Source organism: Gracilinanus agilis, chromosome 3, assembly GCF_016433145.1.
Source record: "Gracilinanus agilis isolate LMUSP501 chromosome 3, AgileGrace, whole genome shotgun sequence".
NCBI lineage: Eukaryota > Metazoa > Chordata > Mammalia > Didelphimorphia > Didelphidae > Gracilinanus > Gracilinanus agilis.
The window spans coordinates 398,182,067-398,190,736 of NC_058132.1; positions in this window are offsets into that span (position 1 = coordinate 398,182,067).

Here is an 8,670-nt window from a genome sequence, read left to right on the forward strand (position 1 = left end):
GAGAGAGAGAGAGAGAAAGAGAGAAAGAGAGAATGAGTTCCAGCAAAAGGGAAGAGAAAGAGGAGAGAAAATCCAATGGGTAACTGTTTTTGGTGGAATAAATTGGTCTGCTGTCAGGTACAAGAAAATTAAGGCCATTAGCGATTTTCTCTTCTTTTTCCTGTCTCATCTACAATATTACAAAAGCCAAATGCTCGAGGAGCACATGTGGGGGCAAATTCTGAGTGCTCTGTGAAACCTGCAAATCTCTGCTATGGAGAGATTGCCTGAAATTCTATCCTGCCTGCCCTTTCAGTGGGTAATAATAATAAGAGAATTAGTTAGCATACAGATGCTGTCTGTTCTCGCTCACATCACTTGGCGGTTTGTAATAATGGATGCATTTGAAATGGCTTTAAAAAAAAAGATCCAGTTAGTTTTCCCAGGCCTTTTTTGACTTCAGAGTCAAATCAAGTAGAAAGTTAGAATCATATTTTGCTGTTTGTTTAATTTTGTTTTTGGTATCAAGCCATTTCATAGACATTTTAAACAAATCTTGCTGCAGCATTTGAAGTGGACAAGAATAGAAATAGACTCTGGACCTGCTGAGTTGTTGTTTTTTTCTTTTTTAACTTGATGACTCTGAGCTCATTGAGGGTGGAAACATAATTTTAGCTTGAATAGCAAAAAGAGAGAGAGCTTCTGCACAAGGCGAGTAGACCTTGTTAAGAAAAACCTGGGTTCAAAGCTTACACCTAACATTTACTGGTTATCTGACTCAGGAAAATCTCTTAACCTTTCTGAACCTCAGGAAACTCTCTAAGAGACAATTCCTTTCTACAATTAAAAACTCAAGATAAGCTGATTGGTCAGAGGCAAAATTGTGAAATGTGCACTCCTCTTCTATTTTGGGTCCCTATTTATCCTTCTTCTTCCACCCATAATTCTTTGTTTCATTCCCAAAACTTCAATTTCAGTTCAAGACTATAGAAGGGCAGCTAGGTGTCACAGTGGAGAGAGGACCAAGCTTGGAGTAGGAAGGACCTATGTTCAAATCTGGCCTCAAATACTTTCTAGCTGTATGACATTGGGCAACTCTCTTAACCCAATTTGCCTAACCCTTTTCCTTCTGTCCCTGTCATTAAGATAGAAAATAAGGGCTTAAAAAAAGGAGGGGAGGTCACAAAAGGAGCCCATAGCCCTCCCTAGGCATTTTTACTTTTAGACAAGGTTCTATTGATGTCTTAAACAATATTCTAGTCCCAAAAGAGTAGATCCTTAATTTCAGAACTGTGACAGATGGATAGGCTAGATCTACTGGATGTAAAAATAATAACTCAATGAATTGATTATGTATAAAAACTGATTAGATACTTTGCTATGCTTACAAAATATCTTCAGTTTATATAAGTGAAATGAAACTCATAAATGAACTTCTCTTCAGGGCCAGGCTCAAGGACACTAAGGAGACTCTTGTTATACAAAAATAAACTATTTATTGAGAATATAAGGATATGAAAGGATTTCTAATTCTAAGGGATTTTAACTCCATTCAAATAAGACTCCCTGGTTCTGCAAGGAACTGCTTCTCCTGTTTCCACGGGCTTCCTGAACTGACTAACTCAAATTTTCTTTATTTTACAATGAACTAACACTACTATCCTTATAAGAAATACATAATTCTTAACTTTGTCTCCAAGCTATAAAAGGCCAGCTGGCCAAACCTCAGCAAGAACCAAGTTAGGACTCTGAACCTTAGCAGACTCAGAGTCTAAACCAAAGACTAGTTCTTTCTTTGTTCTTCTCAGAGATAAAACAATCTATGAAACAGCCATAGTCAGTCACTAGTGTTTCCTAAGTTGGAAAAGGAAATCACTTTGCTCCTTCAGGTTTTTCCCTCCTTTCCTTCAGACATTGAGGAGAGAGAGAAAAGAAGATGTCACCTGTTCCCAGAAATCAGAGAGAGAGCAACTGCCACCTCCCTCAGAGCAATAGCCATACCCAGAGAGAGTAACTGCCACAGAAAAAACATTACACCTCTTCCACACACTGCCAACATTTGAAACTGACCCTCTGCCTCAGATCTGTTTCAAACTCCAATTCTTTCTCAAGCCAGCTTCTCCACTTCTTATCTTTAAACTTAAATTTGACAATTAATAATTGTTATTATCAATAATTAATAATCAACAAGACTTAATTTCTAATATCATCATTATATGGGGTAGAGAGGGATCTTTTCTACCACGACTAACATCATATTCTGGAGGTGGTTAAAACCTAGCATATAGAAAGAATCCTAAATGATATTTCTACTCTGTGTAATCTTAGACAATTCATAGCTCTGAATCTTCATCATCTTTTTTGTAAAATGAAAGGGCTGGCAAGTTGACCTCTAAGGACCCATCCAAGTCTAAGATTCTAGACTAGCCATGCCCAGTGAATGGGACTTTCTTTCTATCTTTTGTTTATTGATCCCACTTCACTTCCTTCAACCACTCCCTGTAAAACCAAAGCATTCTTTGGGGCTAGACTCCTTTCTGGCCAGGGACTACAGATGAGCTTCCTTCACATTCTGACACAGCCTTTAAAAACCCCGATTTCCCAGAGTACAGTCACCCTGACAGTCACCTTCACTCTGGTGAAACTTACTATTTCATGAAGAAGGATCTGAAAAGGAGCTTTTCAAAACCTGATTGGTGATGGTGGGTTTTCCCCCCTTTTCCTATCTTTAATACGGATCTAATTCTGACTACATAGCTGTTCTCTGAAATCAAATTAGGTAGTGTAAGGAGACTGGCAACCCCTTCAAGCATGATAAACTTTTGATTGCTTCCCCAAAGCTCTAATGAATCTGAGTAGACTTCAAGTAATAAAGGCTTGTGTGTGTGTTTTTTTCTTTCCCTTTTGCATTTTTTCTTTAAGGAAAAAAATGGAAATAAAAGAAATGTTGAATATAAGAGGTATGAAGCTGCTGTTAGTGCCAGGTGTTAGGTGGGGTGAGCCAGACAGCACAGCGGGATTCTGAATCAGAATTAAGCTCTGTACCCTGGCTAAAGAAGTGGAGAAAAGGAGCAGGGAGGGTTTATACAGAAAGACCACCTGTAAACAAGGGGATAGATGGTGAGAGAAATGTCTGTCACCAATCATTTGTGTTAGCTCCAGTTTATATCTCATCTAAGAGTGAAAAAGCATTTTCTACAGGATAACTCTGCTCTTGGGTAATGGCAGATAGAGCACTGGATTTGGAATCAAATACAGCCTCAGATATTTATTAGCTGTGTGACCTGGGGCAAATCACTTAATCTCTACTTACCTCAATTTCCTCATCTTTAAAAACTGGGGGTAATAATAATAATAGCCCCTAGCTCCTAGGTAGGGTAGTCATGAGGATCCCAGTAGGTGCTATCTAAATGTTCATTGGTGCTATAAAGGAGGAAATGGAGGATGTGAAATATTAAGACTTCAGAGCTACATCCACTTTACAGATGAGGATCAGATCTAAGTCGAGATTTGAGTCTAGGTCTTCTAACTTCTTTCTACTACACCAAGTGGCACCAATGAACATTCTTTAAACACAGGACACTTTGCTAAGCATTGGAGTGAAAAAGAAACATATAAGGCATAATCCCTACCCTCCAGGAAGCTGCTTTGTACAGAAGTTAAGTGCTCTGGGAATTGGAGTCCGAAAAAAAAGGTTTTGTCCCATGTTGTCCTTGTTGTCCTCTCTGAGCCTCAGTTTTCTTCTCTGTAAAATGGACATGATAATCTATTCTTATCTAAGTCATTTCTTCTCTTATCCCTTTACCTTAAAGTCTTATTATAAGTCTCAAGTAAAGCAGTGTGGGGAAAACACTTTTTAACCGTATATACATAGGTATTTGTCAATCAAGTTGCCTAGATGAGTCAAGATTAATAACGTCTTAGGTTATGTGGTTGCTCCTGCAATTTCCCCCTTAAACATTACCAAGAGAGCAATGGGCTCAGCCTTGAAAGCTGTAGGGTGAATGGTCAATATCGTATATAATCACTGGAGGAGGTGGGTTTAGGCAAAGGTTTTGTTTTTATTTATGTCTAGTTTAAGTAATCTGATCACGTTTTGATTTGTTTTTCAATTAGAAATACCACATTTGGAATCTCATGGAAAGAAACTATTTCTTCTCTTATGAAAACTGAGGGCAGGGGGTGGGGAGGGCAGAACACATGAACCCCACCTCAGGTGGGACTTTAAATTTTAGGTTTGGCAGCTTGAAAAGCAGACGCAGGGGAACTGGAGAGTAAGGATTTGGTCTGTGGGAGGCAACTCCTGCCTCTTTAAGGAATAGAAATTAAACCTAATTAGCATAGGCTGGCTACAATTAGCATACAAGTCCCAGTTCTGGGATTTGGAGAAAGGAAAAAGACCAAGCTGAAACTTAATGGGGTTTTGTTAGACAAAATTAGCTTCCACAGAACAGCCATAAAAATATCTAAATTATGAGAAACTCTTGCCATTTACCATTAATATAGCAGGACACGCTAATATTTAGTGGCGTCATGTCTTGAAAATTAACCGCAGTGTAGGAAAGCCCAGGGGACATATACATGAGCAATCAGCACATGTCATCAAATGGCGCTTCACTAAATGCCTTGCAACAGCTTATGTCCTAGTCTATCATACTTTGCCCCAACTGAGTTTGGAGAAAAGAAATCTAAAAAACATCTGGGTGAGTCGTAACTGGAAGGCTGACATTTTTCAGAAGAGTAGTTTGCTTTATTTAAGTGATACCCAAACTTGGAGTTGGTAGGAGATATCCAAGGATACCTGCATCAATGGCAAGCCAAGGGAATTTGATGTTAGAGGACCTAGTTTAGATTTTGACTTCAGCTGCTCACTTTTTTTGTGGAACCTCACTTGTAAAAAAAGAGAAGGTTGGATTAAATGATCCCTTCTGGCTCTCAATCTGATTTTCCCAGTTCGATTGTTCATTCTTTGTTTTTGAAGTAGACTGATGGCATCACAGGGTCTTGACTTTCAGTGAGGCAAAATTGCACAAAGTCATCAGTCTCACTTTCTCTTCCAGAGTTATTAAAGTTCAGTGGCAAGACAAAAATCAGGGTGAATGGCAATGGCCTGGGATGCAGTGGTTGATCCTGGCATCCTTGATGTTTGACCAGGTTCTAAAGGCTCCACAACTCCTGCTTTGGTTGCCTTCATGGTCCATGGAACAAATTATTCTCATTTGTCCATTTCTCTGGAGGAAGTCTTCGAATGCTTGGGGTAGACATCTAATTCACAGATCTATCTGAGGCCTGTAAATTACCCTCAACCTGGTTTAACTCATCTGTACAGACAATTTTACCAGGATTTGGTCATTATGCATGTGAACAGCTTCTTGGTGCCACAGGTGAGAGTTGAGAGAAAAGTGGGCACTAAAATTGAAGGGACAGTCCTGAAAAGAGCTCAGCAAGTCCTTTACTCCATACACAAACATGCACATATATATAATATGTATAAAATGTTCTGATTACATATGTATATATGTTCTTTAGGCCATCTTTCATAAAGCCAAAAAAAAGGATCTTTCTAAGTGGTTCCATATATTTATCACTCCTCAACCATACCCATACACCATGGATGTATTATCATCCACCCTGTTGTTATTATTCTGAACCAGAGATGTCAAATACATAGCTTGAGGTTTGCAGGTGGCCCACATGTTTCCTGAATCAGATTAAAATGTAATTGGGAAATATTTAACAAAATGAAGAAAACTGCAATAAAACAGAGAATATTACATTTAAAAACTAAGTCAACATGCAACTTTTGGTGATTCTTATCTATGGTTTGTTAGGTTTTTTAAAAGTCATTTATGATTCTTCTTTGTTATCCCTTTTGAGATTTTCTTGGCAACATTTACAAGTTCTTCTTCAACATTTGAGGTTTTCTTGACAGAAATACTGAAGTGGTTTGCCATTTCCTTCTCCAGCTCATTTTACAGATGAGGAAACTGGGCAAATAGGGTTAAGTGACTTGCCCAGAGTCACACAGCTAATAAATGTATGAGGCCAATTTGAACTCAAGAAAGGGAGTCTTCCTGACTTCAGGCCTTGTACTCTACCCACTGCACCACCTAGTTGTCCTATGTATAGTTTAGTGGTCCTGTCTTTCTAAATGAGTTTGACACTACTGTTTTGGACCACCAAATTTCCAGGGAACATGCAAAACTTAATCCATTCATTTCTGCAGTCAGTTTTCCAGGCAATTGCCAAATCCTATTGTTTCTGCCTTCATAATGTCTCTCTCATATGCACCTTTCTTCTAACACAACCACCATCTTGGTCTAAGACTTTATCACCTCATAATTGGATAATTGCCATAGCCTATTGATTGGTCTGCTTGCCCCAAGTCTCTCCTCAGCTGTCAGTGATCTTTCCAAAAACACAAGACAGATCATGTCACATACACAGATGTACACCATTCAATCAACTCCACTGGTTCTCTATTGCTACAAGGATCATGTAATATACTTTGCTTGACATTAAAAGCCCTTCATATTCCTAACTTCAAAGTCTTCTTAGACACACATATTCTAGATGTATCCCACTGATACTGGCCTCCTTGAAGTCCCTCACACATGAACCATCTCATGACATTTCACTGATTATCCCCTATTCCTGGCTTACTTTCCTGCCTTGTCTCTGCCTTCTGGCTTCTTTGGCTTCCCTCAAGTCTCAGGAAGACACCTTTCAAAGAAACCTTTCCCATTCTTCTGTAAGTGCTTTTTCTCTGAGATATTTCCAGTTTACCCTAAAAATATCCTATATAATTTGCATATTGTCTATCTCCTTAGACTGAGTTTCTTGAGAAGGGGGACTTGTTTCTGCTCCTCCCCCACTTTTTTTTGTATTTCTAGGGTTTAGCACAGTACCTGGCACATAGTAGGGGGATATAAATGCTTGTTGACATAACTTTTACTGGGGTCTCTCCTAACTGGTCAATGAATGAAAATAAAGTAACACATCCCACTCTTTCTAGCCATCCCCGGTCATGAACCTCCTTTTTTGGTCATTTTCTTCTCTGCCATTGCATCTATTTTCCTTCCATCTCTTGCTTTGGGAACCATAATGAAATCAATAGTATCATTGCTTCTTGAAAGGGTATGTCAGTCAATTCCCCTATGACTCTGTTCAATGGTCCTGTGACTTCCTAGACCATCACACATGCTTCCTTTGACACCTCTTCCCAATATATAACTATATCTCTCTCTATATATATCTGTAGTCCCCTATTGAAATATAAATTTAAATGTAAGGATTATCTTACTTTTGTATTCTCAGTGTTTAGTACAGTATATACATAATATATTTAATATTTGTAATATTTTATATATATACACTAAGTGCATATAAAATATTATTAAAATATATTTTACATATACATTAAGTATATATAAAATATTCATAGTAGTTTATACATAGTTGTACTATTACATATATACTAAGTATATATAAAATATTGTTAAATATTACATTTTACATATACACTAAGTATATATAAAACACTTATAATAGTTTATATATAGTTGTAATATATATACTAAGTATATATAAAATATTATTAAATATTACATTTTACATATACACTAAGTATATATAAATATTTGTAACATTATATATATACTAAGTGTATATAAAATTTTGTTATATATTATATTTTACATATACACTAATTATATATAAAATATTTGTAATAGTTTGTATATAGTTGTAATATTATATATATATATATAAAGTGTATATAAAATATTGTTAAATATATTTTATATATAATAAGTATATATAAAATATTTGTAACATTATATATATATATATATATATGAACATATACTTAGTATTGTGCTTGGCACCTGCATGGTAAAAGCTAAATAAATGCCATACATTCATTCATACCTGACCCTGTCACTCCTCTGCTCATAGACTTTCTCATTGGCTCATTTTTTTTTATTGTTTAGATTTTATCTGAACTTGGAATTGCATCAGCGAGGGGGAGATCCTGATGCAGAAACTGACCCCTCTCATCATGTTGAGCTTCCCTCCGTCAATACAGATCAGCAACTTATCTGGTACTTAAAACATGAAAGTCCCTCACCAATCAATTTTTCAAAACAATTGTAGTAGAAGCAAGAGAGTCAGAGGTCCTAGGAGCATGATGTCAAGAAGGAGGGGGAAGAATTGAGGGCATGGAAATGAAAGAAAGAGACTCTAGGATACCAGAAGCCAGAAGTCATTTCTGATGAGACCTTCACCAAGGGAGGGAGCTGACATAGGGTATTGTTGCCTAAGGAAGGATTAGACCATCTGGTAGCTTCCCATTTTAAACTAATTATTCTTACTAACTAGGAGCTAAACTCAGTAGTTTCTGCCTTTTGAAGAAGTTCAAGTGTTGTCAGCATCCTTCTGAATTCTATTGCACTGGGGCAAAGCCCACATCTCTCCACCCTAGTTAGAGCTCTGTTACCGTAACATTCTGTCACTAGCCGCATGTGTACATGGCATATATAGAACGGGAGCTCCCTAAGGGCAAGAGACTGTGTTGTTTTTCATTTTTGCAACCCCACAGCCTAGCACAGTCCCTTGCACACAGTAGGTGCATAATAAATGTCGAACTGAATTAAATGCTGCACATGCCTATGTGATGAAGAGCTACATCTG